Below are 16,987 nucleotides of genomic sequence, written 5' to 3' on the forward strand. Positions count from 1 at the left end.
AGCAAGAAGTGCTGGTATACTGCAGTATGCAGGAAGTCTTTAAGGAGCACAGGACCAGTTTAAAGCAGGAACTGGCTGAATTCTGAGGCTTTCCATCAGCATACTTCATTCAACGATCTTGGCTTTCTTGCAAATTCCACTGGCACACTTTGTCTGATCTTCAAGAGCTTTTCAGAGAGAATATTCACCTGTAAACCTGAGAGCCTGCAAGCCAGTGGACCCTTTAGCCATAGGTACAAGAGTCGCCTCATGACACCCAAGCAGACAAGATGCATGTAGTCTAATGGAAACCCACTGACCATGCCCAAAGAAACCAGAGGTGAAGATCCAAGATTATGCCCTTCATCAGCCATTTCTTTGAAGTCTTTATCAGTGCGAAGGCAGGCATCAGTTTGAGGGAATACCACCCTGTTGTTCACTCCTGCATACATTTCTCACACCCTGAGTAGCCTGTGTGCCCTTTCACATTCTTCAAAAAATCTCTGGCTGGAGCATCACAGACCACTGAGCACAGTTGGAGCCTCATCATAATTCCCTGAAATGAAAATCCTTTCTCCAACAACCCAACTTCAGCCACAAAATCTTCCAGGTACTCAAAAAGACTGGCTGGTGCCACAGAAAAGCCCATTAACAAATGGCTGATGCTGGGGGGGGATTCTTAATGACTCAAAGAATGGGCCAGAACTGGGTGGACAAACTTTTAAATACTGGCAACCAATTAACATTTGGTTGAAGTTCTAGGCATACACAATTAGCCAAACTGCACTTATTTGCCTCCAAAGTGGTCTTCATTGACTTCAGGATTCCAAAGTAATGGTATGTCCCACCAGCCTTTTCCTGGACAACCACAGAAACAACTGAAACAAAGATCTAAAACCAGTTTAGCAGCAAACTTTTTGAAAACTAATATTTATGTAATTCTCAAAACTTTTGGCCACGACTGTATGTCTGGTTTTTGTATTTAAATCTGCTTTTGTGAGTAGGATTATTTCTTCCGTGTCTCATCAAATGCCTATTTTGTTAGTTCCAAAACGTAATTTTAAAGCTGGTAATGGAGGCTTGAGCCATCGATAGCATTCTAATGCAGTTATTAATAAAGTTATTAGAAAGAGAGTGAGAGAGACAGAGATACGGAGAGATAGAGAAAGAGAGAGCTAGTGTGAATTAGGCTAACGTACCTCTGTGCGTCTCTAAACACTCTTCTGCTGTACTAGTGAGAAATGTCATGTATAGCCTTTAAGTTCCTACACCCATAGGCTAACAGATAAAATCGTCAGGGCAGCGCTGACAACACCTTTTTGCGCAAACTGTGACTGTTATTACAGTTTTACTATGCTAAGTGATATGGAACTGTTTTGTGGTCAAGAGAGCTTCCTGGAACTACATTCGCCTTGTGTTTTGCAGAAAATAATTGCACACCTCAGATACATTTGTCAGCCAATCAGATATAAGCATTCAATGGCCCTGTAGTATACAGGGTGGCTAGGGATCAGGTTTGTTTTACACAAACAGGATTAGAATGCAGTTTTTCGGCCATGTCAGCTTCAGGGCAGCCTTTCGACCGGTCGTAGCGAGCCGGAGAGCAATAGCACAGAGGGTAGCGTGGCCGAGCGGTCCAAGGCACTGGATTAAGGCTCCAGTCTCTTCAGGGGTGTGGGTTCAAATCCTACCGCTGTCAGTACATCTTTTTGGAAGACTGCTGTGGCTGCGCAAAGTGATGCTGCATGAACGTCCAAATTCAGCCGCTTTTACATTCCTTGCTTTTTAGCCAAGTCGGTGCTGAAAGCCTGTCACGGCCTCTGCTCCTTTCTTACAGATGCACCGTGTTGAAGCAGGGACACCAAAAGTTTACAATCACAGCGAAGTTACTTCAAAACAGGAAAATCACTTGAATAAAATAACAGTGGAAAGCAATTAGTAGGCAAAAGGATGGAAACAGCCAGTTTTACTCATTGAAAAGGGCTTAGTGTGGTAGCGTTGCCTCTATTTCCGGAAGGTGGAAGGCGAAAAAAGGAATGGAAAGAAACTTTTCCACCGGTCGTAGCGAGCCGTAGAGCATAGGTACACAGGGTAGCGTGGCCGAGCGGTCCAAGGCGATGGATAAAGGCTCCAGTCTCTTTGGGGGTGTGGGTTCGAATCCCACCGCTGCCAGTACATCTTTTTGGAAGACTGCTCTGGCTTCGCAAAGTGATGCTGCATGAACGTCCAAATTCAGCCGCTTTTACATTTCTTACTTTTTAGCCAAGTCGGTGCTGAAAGCCTGTCACGGCCTCTGCTCCTTTCTTACAGATGCACCGTGTTGAAGCAGGGACACCAATAGTTTACAATCACAGTGAAGTTACTTCAAAACAGGAAAATCAGAAATCAGAAAGAGCTTTATTGCCAAGGATGCTTGCGCATACAAGGAATTTGTTTTAGTGACATAAGCTTCCAGTAAACAGAGACAACAACACACAGACAAAAAAAAAAAATTAATTTACAGGAGATTTACAAATTGGCAAATAAATAAGTGTATAAACAATTGTGCTATAAATGATAATGGGATAGGATTGAGTGAGATGCAGGAATGTTCTAGGATGGAGGGGTAACAAATAAATATAAGGATATTGCACATTTTTGCATAAGTTTAAGTGGGAAACATTTAACTGTTCATGAGGTAGATTGCCTGGGGGAAGAAACTATTCTTGTGCCTTGCTGTTCTTGTATTTGCGGCTCTGAGGCGCCGGCCAGATGGCAAAAGTTCAAAGATGGGGTGACTTGGATGTGAGGGATCCAGAGTGATTTTCTGAGTCCTTTTCCTCACTCTGGATGTGTACAGTTCTTGGAGGGTGGGCAGGGGAGCACCAATAATCCTTTCAGCAGTCCGAACAGTTCTCTGTAGTCTTCTGATATCTGATTTTGTAGCTGAACCAAACCAGACAGTAATTGAAGTACACAGGACTGACTCAATGACGGCTGAGTAGAACTGTTTCAGCAGCTCCTGTGGCAGGTTAAACTTCCTCAGCTGGCGAAGGAAGTACAACCTTTGTTGGGCTTTTTTCACAATGGAGCCAATGTGATTGTCCCACTTCAGGTCCTGAGAGATGGTGGTTCCCAGGAATCTGAATGACTCCACTGCAGTCACAGTGCTGTTCATGATGGTGAGTGGGGAAAGTGCAGGGGGGTTTCTCCTAAAGTCCACAGTCATCTCCACTGTTTTAAGCGTGTTCAGCTCCAGGTTGTTAAGACTGCACCAGACAGCCAGCTGCTCAACCTCCTGTCTGTAAGCAGACTCGTCACCGTCCTGGATGAGGCCGATGACTGTAGTGTTGTCTGCAAACTTCAGGAGCTTGACAGAGGGGTCTTTAGAGGTGCAGTCGTTGGTGTACAGGGAGAAGAGCAGAGGGAAGAGAACACATCCCTGAGGGGCACCAGTGTTGGTGGAGCAGCTGTTTGACATGAATTTCCCCAGTCTCACTAACTGTTGCCTATCTGTCAGAAAGCTGGTGATCCACTGACAGATAGAGCTCGGAACAGAGAGCTGGGTCAGTTTGGTCTGGAGGGTTGTTGGGATGATGGTGTTGAAAGCCGAACTAAAGTCCACAAACAGGATCCTCACATAAGTCCCTGTTTTGTCCAGATGTTGCAGGATGAAGTGCAATGCCATGTTGATTGCATCATCCACGGACCTGTTTGCTCGGTACGCAAACTGCAGGGGGTCTAGTAAGGGTCCAGTGATGTCCTTCAGATAAGCCAGAACCAGTTTTTCAAACGACTTCATGATGAAAGACGTTAGAGCCACAGGTCTGTAGTCGTTAAGTCCTGTTATCTTGGGTTTCTTTGGAATGGGGATTATGGTTGAGCGTTTGAAGCAGGAAGGCACTTCACACAACTCCAGAGATCTGTTGAAGATCTGTGAAAAGATGGGGGCCAGCTGGTCAGCACAGGTTTTCAGACAGGCTGGTGTAACGCCATCTGGGCCTGGTGCTTTTCTTCTTTTGTTTTTCTTGAAGACCTGGCGCACATCATCTTCACAGATTTGAAGAGCAGGAGGTATGGAGAGGGGGATTGCAGGAGGTGTTAATGGTTGTGTAGGGAGATGGTCAGAGTGGGTGTTGGGGGTTTCAAATCTACTATAAAACTCATTCAGGTCGTTAGCAAGTCGTTGATTAGCCTCAGTGCAAGGGGATGGTGTCTTGTAGTTTGTGATGGCTCTCAGTCCTCTCCAAACTGAGTCGTTGGAAGTAAACTGGTCTTCCAACTTTTTAGCATAGGTCTTTTTAGCCGCTCTAATCTCTTTGTTCAGTGTGTTCCTGGCCTGATTGTACAAGACCCTGTCCCCATTTCTGTAGGCATCCTCTTTGGCCTGACGAAGGTGTCTGAGTTTTACTGTAAACCATGGCTTATCATTGTTGAATGTTAAATAAGTCCTGGTAGGAATGCATATATCCTCACAGAAACTAATATAGGATGTTACGGTCTCTGTGAGTTCGTCCAGATCGGTGGTAGCAGCTTCAAAAACGCTCCAGTCTGTGATGTCAAAACAAGATTGTAAATCCTGCTCTGTTTCGCTGGTCCATCTCTTCACAGTCTTTACTACAGGTTTAGCAGATTTAAGTTTCTGCTTGTAGGTCGGTATAAGATGAACCAGACAGTGATCAGAACGTCCCAAAGCTGTTCGTGGAACAGAGTGATATGCATCCTTTATTGTGGTGTAACAGTGATCCAGTATATTACTGTCTCTGGTGGGACAGGTAACATGCTGTCTGTATTTTGGCAGTTCACGGGAGAGATTGGCTTTATTAAAGTCCCCAAGAATGATTAAAACAGAGTCCGGGTGTTGTTGTTCTGTGTCTGTGATCTGATCAGCGAGTTTCTGTAAAGCCAGACTTACTTGCGCTTGAGGAGGGATGTAAACACTAACCAGAATGAACGAGTGAAACTCCCGCGGCGAATAGAACGGCTTGCAGTTGATAAACTGCGTTTCTAGATCAGGACAGCACATCTTCTTTAATACAGTTACATCTGTACACCACCGTTCATTGATGTAAAAGCATGTCCCGCCGCCGCGCGATTTCCCCGTTGATTCTGCTTCGCGGTCCGCTCTGAACAGCTGAAAGCCCGGCAGATGGAGTGCGCTGTCCGGTATGGCGTCATTCAGCCAGGTTTCCGTGAAACACAGAGCAGCAGAGTGAGAGAAATCCTTATTTGTCCGAGAGAGCAGAAGGAGTTCGTCCGTTTTGTTGGGTAGAGAGCGGAGATTTGCGAGATGGATGCTAGGCAACGGCGTTCGAAATCCGCGCTTCCTGAGTCTGACGAGCGCTCCCGCTCGCTTTCCCCGTCTGCGCGTCTTGAAGCGCTTGATCAGCGCCGCTGCTCCTCCGATAACAATGTTCAGTAAAACGTCTGTATAATAGAAATCCAGAAAAATATCATATGGTGTGTTCTGCCGAATGTTCAGCAGTTCATCCCTGGTGAAACTGATCGTGTTTGTTAGACAAAAAACAGGAAAAACGAACAAAAACAGTACAAACACTGGAGAGCCAAGCACTGAAGCAGCCATGTGCGGCGCCATCTTGGATCTTCAAAATCACTTGAATAAAATAACAGTGGAAATCAATTAATAGGCAAAAGGATGGAAACAGCCAGTTTTACTCATTGAAAAGGGCTTAGTGTTGTAGCGTTGCCTCTATTTCCGGAACGTGGAAGGCGAAAAAAGGAATGGAAAGAAACTTTTCCACCGGTCGTAGCGAGCTGGAGAGCATAGGCACACAGGGTAGTGTGGCTGAGCGGTCCAAGGTGCTGGATTAAGGCTCCAGTCTCTTCGGAGGCGTGGGTTCGAATCCCACCGCTGCCAGTACCTTTTTTTGAAGACTGCTGTGGCTGCGCAAAGTGATGCTGCATGAACGTCCAAATTCAGCCGCTTTTACATTCCTTGCTTTTTAGCCAAGTCGGCGCTGAAAGCCTGTCACGGCCTCTGCTCCTTTCTTACAGATGCACCGTGTTGAAGCAGGGACACCAAAAGTTTACAATCACAGTGAAGTTACTTCAAAACAGGAAAATCACTTGAATAAAATAAAATAACATTTGAAAGCATTTAGTAGGCAAAAGGATGGAAACAGCCAGTTTTATTCATTGAAAAGGGCCTAGTGTGGTAGCGTTGCCTCTATTTCCGGAAGGTGGAAGCCGAAAAAAGGAATGGAAAGAAACGTTTCCACTGGTCGTAGCGAGCCGGAGAGCGCAGGGACACGGGGTAGTGTGGCCGAGCGGTCCAAGGCGTTAGATAAAGTCTCCAGTCTCTTCGGGGGCGTGGGTTCGAATCCCACCGCTGCCAGTACATATTTTGGAAGACTGCTGTGGCTGCGCAAAGTGATGCTGCATGAACGTCCAAATTCAGCCGCTTTTACATTCCTTGCTTTTTTGCCAAGTCGGTGCTGAAAGCCTGTCACGGCCTCTGCTCCTTTCTTACAGATGCACCGTGTTGAAGCAGGGATACCAATAGTTTACAATCACAGTGAAGTTACTTCAAAACAGGAAAATCACTTGAATAAAATAACAGTGGAAAGCAATTAGTAGGCAAAAGGATGGAAACAGCCAGATTTACTCATTGAAAAGGGCTTAGTGTGGTAGCGTTGCTTCTACTTCCGGAAGGTGGAAGGCGAAAAAAGGAATGGAAAGAAACTTTTCCACCGGTCGTAGCGAGCCGGAGAGCGTAGGTACACAGGGTAGTGTGGCCGAGCGGTCCAAGGCGCTGGATTAAGGCTCCAGTCTCTTCGGGGGCGTGGGTTCGAATCCCACCGCTGCCAGTACATCTTTTGGAAGACTGCTGTGGCTGCGCAAAGTGATGCTGCATGAACGTCCAAATTCAGCCGCTTTTACATTCCTTACTTTTTAGCCAAGTCGGTGCTGAAAGCCTGTCACGGCCTCTGCTCCTTTCTTACAGATGCACCGTGTTGAAGCAGGGACACCAATAGTTTACAATCACAGTGAAGTTACTTCAAAACAGGAAAATCACTTGAATAAAATAACAGTGGAAAGCAATTAGTAGGCAAAAGGATGGAAACAGCCATATTTACTCATTGAAAAGGGCTTAGTGTGGTAGCGTTGCTTCTACTTCCGGAAGGTGGAAGGCGAAAAAAGGAATGGAAAGAAACTTTTCCACCGGTCGTAGCGAGCCGGAGAGCGTAGGTACACAGGGTAGCGTGGACAAGCGGTCCAAGGTGCTGGATTAAGGCTCCAGTCTCTTCGGGGGCTTGGGTTCGAATCCCACCGCTGCCAGTACATCTTTTGGAAGACTGCTGTGGCTGCGCAAAATGATGCTGCTTGAACGTCCAAATTCAGCCGCTTTTACATTCCTTGCTTTTTAGCCAAGTCGGTGCTGAAAGCCTGTCACGGCCTCTGCTCCTTTCTTACAGATGCACCGTGTTGAAGCAGGGACACCAATAGTTTACAATCACAGTGAAGTTACTTCAAAACAGGGAAATCACTTGAATAAAATAACAGTGGAAAGCAATTAGTAGGCAAAACGATGGAAACAGCCACATTTACTCATTGAAAAGGGCTTAGTGTGGTAGCGTTGCTTCTACTTCCGGAAGGTGGAAGGCGAAAAAAGGAATGGAAAGAAACTTTTCCACCGGTCGTAGCGAGCCGAAGAGCACAGGCACACAGGGTAGCATGGCCGAGCGGTCCAAGGCGATGGATTAAGGCTCCAGTCTCTTCGTGGGCGGGGGTTCGAATCCCACCACTGCCAGTACATCTTTTTGGAAGACTGCTGTGGCTGCGCAAAGTGATGCTGCATGAACGTCCAAATTCAGCCGCTTTTACATTCCTTGCTTTTTAGCCAAGTTGGTGCTGAAAGCCTGTCACGGCCTCTGCTCCTTTCTTACAGATGCACCGTGTTGAAGCAGGGACACCAATAGTTTACAATCACAGTGAAGTTACTTCAAAACAGGAAAATCACTTGAGTAAAATAAAATAACATTGGAAAGCATTTAGTAGGCAAAAGGATGGAAACAGCCAGATTTACTCATTGAAAAGGGCTTAGTGTGGTAGCGTTGCTTCTACTTCCGGAAGGTGGAAGGCGAAAAAAGGAATGGAAAGAAACTTTTCCACCGGTCGTAGCGAGCCGGAGAGCGTAGGCATACAGGGTAGCATGGCCGAGCGGTCCAAGGCGCTGGATTAAGGCTCCAGTCTCTTCGGGGGCGTGGGTTCGAATCCCACTGCTGCCAGTACATCTTTTTGGAAGACTGCTGTGGCTGCGCAAAAAGTGATGCTGCATGAACGTCCAAATTCAGCCGCTTTTACATTCCTTGCTTTTTAGCCAAGTCGGTGCTGAAAGCCTGTCACGGCCTCTGCTCCTTTCTTACAGATGCACCGTGTTGAAGCAGGGACACCAATAGTTTACAATCACAGTGAAGTTACTTCAAAACAGGAAAATCACTTGAATAAAATAACAGTGGAAAGCAATTAGTAGGCAAAAGGATGGAAACAGCCAGATTTACTCATTGAAAAGGGCTTAGTGTGGTAGCGTTGCTTCTACTTCCGGAAGGTGGAAGGCGAAAAAAGGAATGGAAAGAAACTTTTCCACCGGCCGTAGCGAGCAGGAGAGCGTAGGCACACAGGGTAGCAAGGCCGAGCGGTCCAAGGCACTGGATTAAGGCACCAGTCTCTTCGGGGGCGTGGGTTCGAATCCCACCGCTGCCAGTACATCCTTTTGGAAGACTGCTGTGGCTGTGCAAAGTGATGCTGCATGAACGTCCAAATTCAGCCGCTTTTACATTCCTTGCTTTTTAGCCAAGTCGGTGCTGAAAGCCTGTCACGGCCTCTGCTCCTTTCTTACAGATGCACCGTGTTGAAGCAGGGACACCAATAGTTTACAATCACAGTGAAGTTACTTCAAAACAGGAAAATCACTTGAATAAAATAAAATAAAATTGGAAAGCATTTAGTAGGCAAAAGGATGGAAACAGCCAGTTTTACACTGCAAAGGGCTTAGTGTGGTAGCGTTGCCTCTATTTCCGGAAGGTGGAAGGCGAAAAAAGGAATGGAAAGAAACTTTTCCACCGGTCGTAGCGAGCCGGATAGCGCAGGCACAAGGGGTAGCGTGGCCGAGCTGTCCAAGGCACTAGATTAAGGCTCCAGTCTCTTCGGGGGCCTGGGTTCGAATCCCACCGCTGCCAGTACATCTTTTGGAAGACTGCTGTGGCTGCGCAAAGTGATGCTGCATAAACGTCCAAATTCAGCCGCTTTTACATTCCTTGCTTTTTTGCCAGGTCGGTGCTGAAAGCTTGTCACGGCCTCTGCTCCTTTCTTACAGATGCACCGTGTTGAAGCAGGGACATCAATAGTTTACAATCACAGTGAAGTTACTTCAAAACAGGAAAATCACTTGAATAAAATAACAGTGGAAAGCAATTAGTAGGCAAAAGGATGGAAACAGCCAGATTTACTCATTGAAAAGGGCTTAGTGTGGTAGCGTTGCTTCTACTTCCGGAAGGTGGAAGGCGAAAAAAGGAATGGAAAGAAACTTTTCCACCGGTCGTAGCCAGCCGGAGAGCGTAGGCATACAGGGTAGCATGGCCGAGCGGTCCAAGGCGCTGGATTAAGGCTCCAGTCTCTTCGGGGGCGTGGGTTCGAATCCCACTGCTGCCAGTACATCTTTTTGGAAGACTGCTGTGGCTGCGCAAAGTGATGCTGCATGAACGTCCAAATTCAGCCGCTTTTACATTCCTTGCTTTTTAGCCAAGTCGGTGCTGAAAGCCTGTCACGGCCTCTGCTCCTTTCTTACAGATGCACCGTGTTGAAGCAGGGACACCAATAGTTTACAATCACAGTGAAGTTACTTCAAAACAGGAAAATCACTTGAATAAAATAAAATAAAATTGGAAAGCATTTAGTAGGCAAAACGATGGAAACAGCCAGTTTTACACTGCAAAGGGCTTAGTGTGGTAGCGTTGCCTCTATTTCCGGAAGGTGGAAGGCGAAAAAAGGAATGGAAAGAAACTTTTCCACCGGTCGTAGCGAGCCGGATAGCGCAGGCACAAGGGGTAGCGTGGCCGAGCTGTCCAAGGCGCTAGATTAAGGCTCCAGTCTCTTCGGGGGCCTGGGTTCGAATCCCACCGCTGCCAGTACATCTTTTGGAAGACTGCTGTGGCTGCGCAAAGTGATGCTGCATAAACGTCCAAATTCAGCCGCTTTTACATTCCTTGCTTTTTTGCCAGGTCGGTGCTGAAAGCTTGTCACGGCCTCTGCTCCTTTCTTACAGATGCACCGTGTTGAAGCAGGGGCATCAATAGTTTACAATCACAGTGAAGTTACTTCAAAACAGGAAAATCACTTGAATAAAATAACAGTGGAAAGCAATTAGTAGGCAAAAGGATGGAAACAGCCAGATTTACTCATTGAAAAGGGCTTAGTGTGGTAGCGTTGCTTCTACTTCCGGAAGGTGGAAGGCGAAAAAAGGAATGGAAAGAAACTTTTCCACCGGTCATAGCGAGCCGGAGAGCGTAGGCACACAGGGTAGCAAGGCTGAGCGGTCCAAGGCGCTGGATTAAGGCTCCAGTCTCTTCGGGGGCGTGGGTTCGAATCCCACCGCTGCCAGTACATCTTTTGGAAGACTGCTGTGGCTGCGCAAAGTGATGCTGTATGAACGTCCAAATTCAGCCGCTTTTACATTCCTTGATTTTTTGCCAAGTCGGTGCTGAAAGCCTGTCACGGCCTCTGCTCCTTTCTTACAGATGCACCGTGTTGAAGCAGGGACACCAATAGTTTACAATCACAGTGAAGTTACTTAAAAACAGGAAAATCACTTGAATAAAATAAAATAACATTGGAAAGCATTTAGTAGGCAAAAGGATGGAAACAGCCAGATTTACTCATTGAAAAGGGCTTAGTGTGGTAGCGTTGCTTCTACTTCCGGAAGGTGGAAGGCGAAAAAAGGAATGGAAAGAAACTTTTCCACCGGTCGTAGCGAGCCAGAGAGCATAGGCACACAGGGTAGCATGGCCGAGCGGTCCAAGGTGCTGGATTAAGGCTCCAGTCTCTTCGGGGGTGTGGGTTCAAATCCCTCTGCTGCCAGTACATCTTTTTGGAAGACTGCTGTGGCTGCGCAAAGTGATGCTGCATGAACGTCCAAATTCAGCCGCTTTTACATTCCTTGCTTTTAGCCAAGTCGGTGCTGAAAGCCTGTCACGATCTCTCCTTTCTTACAGGTACACCGTGTTGAAGCAGGGACACCAATAGTTTACAATCACAGTGAAGTTACTTCAAAACAGGAAAATCACTTGAAAAAAATAAAATAACATTGGAAAGCATTTAGTAGGCAAAAGGATGGACACAGCCAGATTTACTAATTGAAAAGGGCTTAGTGTGGTAGCGTTGCTTCTACTTCCGGAAGGTGGAAGGCGAAAAAAGGAATGGAAAGAAACTTTTCCACCGGTCGTAGCGAGCCGGAGAGAGTAGCCACACAGGGTAGCATGGCCGAGCGGTCCAAGGTGCTGAATTAAGGCTCCAGTCTCTTCGGGGGCGTAGGTTCGAATCCCACCGCTGCAGGTAGATATTTTTGGAAGACTGCTGCGCAAAGTGATGCTGCATGAATGTCCAAATTCAGCCGCTTTTACATTCCTTGCTTTCTAGCCAAGTCGGTGCTGAAAGCCTGTCACAGCCTCTGCTCCTTTCTTACAGATGCACCGTGTTGAAGCAGGGACACCAATAGTTTACAATCACAGTGAAGTTACTTCAAAACAGGAAAATCACTTGAATAAAATAAAATAACATTGGAAAGCATTTAGTAGGCAAAAGGATGGAAACAGCCAGATTTACTCATTGAAAAGGGCTTAGTGTGGTAGCGTTGCTTCTACTTCCGGAAGGTGGAAGGCGAAAAAAGGAATGGAAAGAAACTTTTCCACCGGTCGTAGCGAGCCGGAGAGCGTAGGCACACAGGGTAGCATGGCCGAGCGGTCCAAGGCGCTGGATTAAGGCTCCAGTCTCTTTGGGGGCGTGGGTTCGAATCCCACTGCTGCCAGTACATCTTTTTGAAAGACTGCTGTGGCTGCGCAAAGTGATGCTGCATGAACGTCCAAATTCAGCCGCTTTTACATTCCTTGCTTTTTAGCCAAGTCGGTGCTGAAAGCCTGTCACGGCCTCTGCTCCTTTCTTACAGATGCACCGTGTTGAAGCAGGGACACCAATAGTTTACAATCACAGTGAAGTTACGTCAAAACAGGGAAATCACTTGAATAAAATAACAGTGGAAAGCAATTAGTAGGCAAAAGGATGGAAACAGCCAGATTTACTCATTGAAAAGGGCTTAGTGTGGTAGCGTTGCTTCTACTTCCGGAAGGTGGAAGGCGAAAAAAGGAATGGAAAGAAACTTTTCCACCGGTCGTAGCGAGCCGGAGAGCGTAGGTACACAGGGTAGTGTGGCCGAGCGGTCCAAGGCGCTGGATTAAGGCTCCAGTCTCTTCGGGAGCGTGGGTTCGAATCCCACCGCTGCCAGTACATCTTTTGGAAGACTGCTGTGGCTGCGCAAAGTGATGCTGCATGAACGTCCAAATTCAGCCGCTTTTACATTCCTTGCTTTTTAGCCAAGTCGGTGCTGAAAGCCTGTCACGGCCTCTGCTCCTTTCTTACAGATGCACCGTGTTGAAGCAGGGACACCAATAGTTTACAATCACAGTGAAGTTACTTCAAAACAGGAAAATCACTTGAATAAAATAACAGTGGAAAGCAATTAGTAGGCAAAAGGATGGAAACAGCCATATTTACTCATTGAAAAGGGCTTAGTGTGGTAGCGTTGCTTCTACTTCCGGAAGGTGGAAGGCGAAAAAAGGAATGGAAAGAAACTTTTCCACCGGTCGTAGCGAGCCGGAGAGCGTAGGTACACAGGGTAGCGTGGACAAGCGGTCCAAGGTGCTGGATTAAGGCTCCAGTCTCTTCGGGGGCGTGGGTTCGAATCCCACCGCTGCCAGTACATCTTTTGGAAGACTGCTGTGGCTGCGCAAAATGATGCTGCTTGAACGTCCAAATTCAGCCGCTTTTACATTCCTTGCTTTTTAGCCAAGTCGGTGCTGAAAGCCTGTCACGGCCTCTGCTCCTTTCAACAGATGCACCGTGTTGAAGCAGGGACACCAATAGTTTACAATCACAGTGAAGTTACTTCAAAACAGGGAAATCACTTGAATAAAATAACAGTGGAAAGCAATTAGTAGGCAAAACGATGGAAACAGACACATTTACTCATTGAAAAGGGCTTAGTGTGGTAGCGTTGCTTCTACTTCCGGAAGGTGGAAGGCGAAAAAAGGAATGGAAAGAAACTTTTCCACCGGTCGTAGCGAGCCGAAGAGCACAAGCACACAGGGTAGCATGGCCGAGCGGTCCAAGGCGATGGATTAAGGCTCCAGTCTCTTCGTGGGCGGGGGTTCGAATCCCACCACTGCCAGTACATCTTTTTGGAAGACTGCTGTGGCTGCGCAAAGTGATGCTGCATGAACGTCCAAATTCAGCCGCTTTTACATTCCTTGCTTTTTAGCCAAGTTGGTGCTGAAAGCCTGTCACGGCCTCTGCTCCTTTCTTACAGATGCACCGTGTTGAAGCAGGGACACCAATAGTTTACAATCACAGTGAAGTTACTTCAAAACAGGAAAATCACTTGAATAAAATAAAATAACATTGGAAAGCATTTAGTAGGCAAAAGGATGGAAACAGCCAGATTTACTCATTGAAAAGGGCTTAGTGTGGTAGCGTTGCTTCTACTTCCGGAAGGTGGAAGGCGAAAAAAGGAATGGAAAGAAACTTTTCCACCGGCCGTAGCGAGCAGGAGAGCGTAGGCACACAGGGTAGCAAGGCCGAGCGGTCCAAGGCACTGGATTAAGGCTCCAGTCTCTTCGGGGGCGTGGGTTCGAATCCCACCGCTGCCAGTACATCCTTTTGGAAGACTGCTGTGGCTGTGCAAAGTGATGCTGCATGAACGTCCAAATTCAGCCGCTTTTACATTCCTTGCTTTTTAGCCAAGTCGGTGCTGAAAGCCTGTCACGGCCTCTGCTCCTTTCTTACAGATGCACCGTGTTGAAGCAGGGACACCAATAGTTTACAATCACAGTGAAGTTACTTCAAAACAGGAAAATCACTTGAATAAAATAAAATAAAATTGGAAAGCATTTAGTAGGCAAAAGGATGGAAACAGCCAGTTTTACACTGCAAAGGGCTTAGTGTGGTAGCGTTGCCTCTATTTCCGGAAGGTGGAAGGCGAAAAAAGGAATGGAAAGAAACTTTTCCACCGGTCGTAGCGAGCCGGATAGCGCAGGCACAAGGGGTAGCGTGGCCGAGCTGTCCAAGGCACTAGATTAAGGCTCCAGTCTCTTCGGGGGCCTGGGTTCGAATCCCACCGCTGCCAGTACATCTTTTGGAAGACTGCTGTCGCTGCGCAAAGTGATGCTGCATAAACGTCCAAATTCAGCCGCTTTTACATTCCTTGCTTTTTTGCCAGGTCGGTGCTGAAAGCTTGTCACGGCCTCTGCTCCTTTCTTACAGATGCACCGTGTTGAAGCAGGGACATCAATAGTTTACAATCACAGTGAAGTTACTTCAAAACAGGAAAATCACTTGAATAAAATAACAGTGGAAAGCAATTAGTAGGCAAAAGGATGGAAACAGCCAGATTTACTCATTGAAAAGGGCTTAGTGTGGTAGCGTTGCTTCTACTTCCGGAAGGTGGAAGGCGAAAAAAGGAATGGAAAGAAACTTTTCCACCGGTCGTAGCCAGCCGGAGAGCGTAGGCATACAGGGTAGCATGGCCGAGCGGTCCAAGGCGCTGGATTAAGGCTCCAGTCTCTTCGGGGGCGTGGGTTCGAATCCCACTGCTGCCAGTACATCTTTTTGGAAGACTGCTGTGGCTGCGCAAAGTGATGCTGCATGAACGTCCAAATTCAGCCGCTTTTACATTCCTTGCTTTTTAGCCAAGTCGGTGCTGAAAGCCTGTCACGGCCTCTGCTCCTTTCTTACAGATGCACCGTGTTGAAGCAGGGACACCAATAGTTTACAATCACAGTGAAGTTACTTCAAAACAGGAAAATCACTTGAATAAAATAAAATAAAATTGGAAAGCATTTAGTAGGCAAAAGGATGGAAACAGCCAGTTTTACACTGCAAAGGGCTTAGTGTGGTAGCGTTGCCTCTATTTCCGGAAGGTGGAAGGCGAAAAAAGGAATGGAAAGAAACTTTTCCACCGGTCGTAGCGAGCCGGATAGCGCAGGCACAAGGGGTAGCGTGGCCGAGCTGTCCAAGGCGCTAGATTAAGGCTCCAGTCTCTTCGGGGGCCTGGGTTCGAATCCCACCGCTGCCAGTACATCTTTTGGAAGACTGCTGTGGCTGCGCAAAGTGATGCTGCATAAACGTCCAAATTCAGCCGCTTTTACATTCCTTGCTTTTTTGCCAGGTCGGTGCTGAAAGCTTGTCACGGCCTCTGCTCCTTTCTTACAGATGCACCGTGTTGAAGCAGGGACATCAATAGTTTACAATCACAGTGAAGTTACTTCAAAACAGGAAAATCACTTGAATAAAATAACAGTGGAAAGCAATTAGTAGGCAAAAGGATGGAAACAGCCAGATTTACTCATTGAAAAGGGCTTAGTGTGGTAGCGTTGCTTCTACTTCCGGAAGGTGGAAGGCGAAAAAAGGAATGGAAAGAAACTTTTCCACCGGTCGTAGCGAGCCGGAGAGCGTAGGCACACAGGGTAGCAAGGCTGAGCGGTCCAAGGCGCTGGATTAAGGCTCCAGTCTCTTCGGGGGCGTGGGTTCGAATCCCACCGCTGCCAGTACATCTTTTGGAAGACTGCTGTGGCTGCGCAAAGTGATGCTGTATGAACGTCCAAATTCAGCCGCTTTTACATTCCTTGATTTTTTGCCAAGTCGGTGCTGAAAGCCTGTCACGGCCTCTGCTCCTTTCTTACAGATGCACCGTGTTGAAGCAGGGACACCAATAGTTTACAATCACAGTGAAGTTACTTAAAAACAGGAAAATCACTTGAATAAAATAAAATAACATTGGAAAGCATTTAGTAGGCAAAAGGATGGAAACAGCCAGATTTACTCATTGAAAAGGGCTTAGTGTGGTAGCGTTGCTTCTACTTCCGGAAGGTGGAAGGCGAAAAAAGGAATGGAAAGAAACTTTTCCACCGGTCGTAGCGAGCCAGAGAGCATAGGCACACAGGGTAGCATGGCCGAGCGGTCCAAGGTGCTGGATTAAGGCTCCAGTCTCTTCGGGGGTGTGGGTTCAAATCCCTCTGCTGCCAGTACATCTTTTTGGAAGACTGCTGTGGCTGCGCAAAGTGATGCTGCATGAACGTCCAAATTCAGCCGCTTTTACATTCCTTGCTTTTAGCCAAGTCGGTGCTGAAAGCCTGTTACGATCTCTCCTTTCTTACAGGTACACCGTGTTGAAGCAGGGACACCAATAGTTTACAATCACAGTGAAGTTACTTCAAAACAGGAAAATCACTTGAAAAAAATAAAATAACATTGGAAAGCATTTAGTAGGCAAAAGGATGGACACAGCCAGATTTACTAATTGAAAAGGGCTTAGTGTGGTAGCGTTGCTTCTACTTCCGGAAGGTGGAAGGCGAAAAAAGGAATGGAAAGAAACTTTTCCACCGGTCGTAGCGAGCCGGAGAGAGTAGCCACACAGGGTAGCATGGCCGAGCGGTCCAAGGTGCTGAATTAAGGCTCCAGTCTCTTCGGGGGCGTAGGTTCGAATCCCACCGCTGCAGGTAGATATTTTTGGAAGACTGCTGCGCAAAGTGATGCTGCATGAATGTCCAAATTCAGCCGCTTTTACATTCCTTGCTTTCTAGCCAAGTCGGTGCTGAAAGCCTGTCACAGCCTCTGCTCCTTTCTTACAGATGCACCGTGTTGAAGCAGGGACACCAATAGTTTACAATCACAGTGAAGTTACTTCAAAACAGGAAAATCACTTGAATAAAATAAAATAACATTGGAAAGCATTTAGTAGGCA

The 16,987-nt window shown here is 46.9% G+C and overlaps 9 non-coding genes across 9 annotated transcripts; all 9 read left to right on the forward strand.

Moving 5' to 3' along the window:
• The first annotated feature begins 1,596 nt into the window (after nucleotides 1–1,596).
• trnal-aag (transfer RNA leucine (anticodon AAG)) lies at nucleotides 1,597–1,678 on the forward strand. Its single transcript has one exon. It is a non-coding gene; the product is annotated as a tRNA-Leu (tRNA).
• A 391-nt stretch (nucleotides 1,679–2,069) lies between these two features.
• trnal-aag (transfer RNA leucine (anticodon AAG)) lies at nucleotides 2,070–2,151 on the forward strand. The gene has a single exon. It is a non-coding gene; the product is annotated as a tRNA-Leu (tRNA).
• Nucleotides 2,152–5,754: 3,603 nt separating this feature from the next.
• On the forward strand, nucleotides 5,755–5,836 carry trnal-aag (transfer RNA leucine (anticodon AAG)). The gene has a single exon. It is a non-coding gene; the product is annotated as a tRNA-Leu (tRNA).
• Nucleotides 5,837–6,703: 867 nt separating this feature from the next.
• On the forward strand, nucleotides 6,704–6,785 carry trnal-aag (transfer RNA leucine (anticodon AAG)). Its single transcript has one exon. It is a non-coding gene; the product is annotated as a tRNA-Leu (tRNA).
• Nucleotides 6,786–8,125: 1,340 nt separating this feature from the next.
• trnal-aag (transfer RNA leucine (anticodon AAG)) lies at nucleotides 8,126–8,207 on the forward strand. The gene has a single exon. It is a non-coding gene; the product is annotated as a tRNA-Leu (tRNA).
• A 1,341-nt stretch (nucleotides 8,208–9,548) lies between these two features.
• trnal-aag (transfer RNA leucine (anticodon AAG)) lies at nucleotides 9,549–9,630 on the forward strand. The gene has a single exon. It is a non-coding gene; the product is annotated as a tRNA-Leu (tRNA).
• Nucleotides 9,631–11,919: 2,289 nt separating this feature from the next.
• trnal-aag (transfer RNA leucine (anticodon AAG)) lies at nucleotides 11,920–12,001 on the forward strand. Its single transcript has one exon. It is a non-coding gene; the product is annotated as a tRNA-Leu (tRNA).
• A 391-nt stretch (nucleotides 12,002–12,392) lies between these two features.
• Nucleotides 12,393–12,474, forward strand: trnal-aag (transfer RNA leucine (anticodon AAG)). Its single transcript has one exon. It is a non-coding gene; the product is annotated as a tRNA-Leu (tRNA).
• Nucleotides 12,475–14,761: 2,287 nt separating this feature from the next.
• trnal-aag (transfer RNA leucine (anticodon AAG)) lies at nucleotides 14,762–14,843 on the forward strand. The gene has a single exon. It is a non-coding gene; the product is annotated as a tRNA-Leu (tRNA).
• The last annotated feature ends 2,144 nt before the right edge of the window (nucleotides 14,844–16,987 follow it).

Source organism: Carassius carassius, chromosome 1 (assembly GCF_963082965.1).
Source record: "Carassius carassius chromosome 1, fCarCar2.1, whole genome shotgun sequence".
NCBI lineage: Eukaryota > Metazoa > Chordata > Actinopteri > Cypriniformes > Cyprinidae > Carassius > Carassius carassius.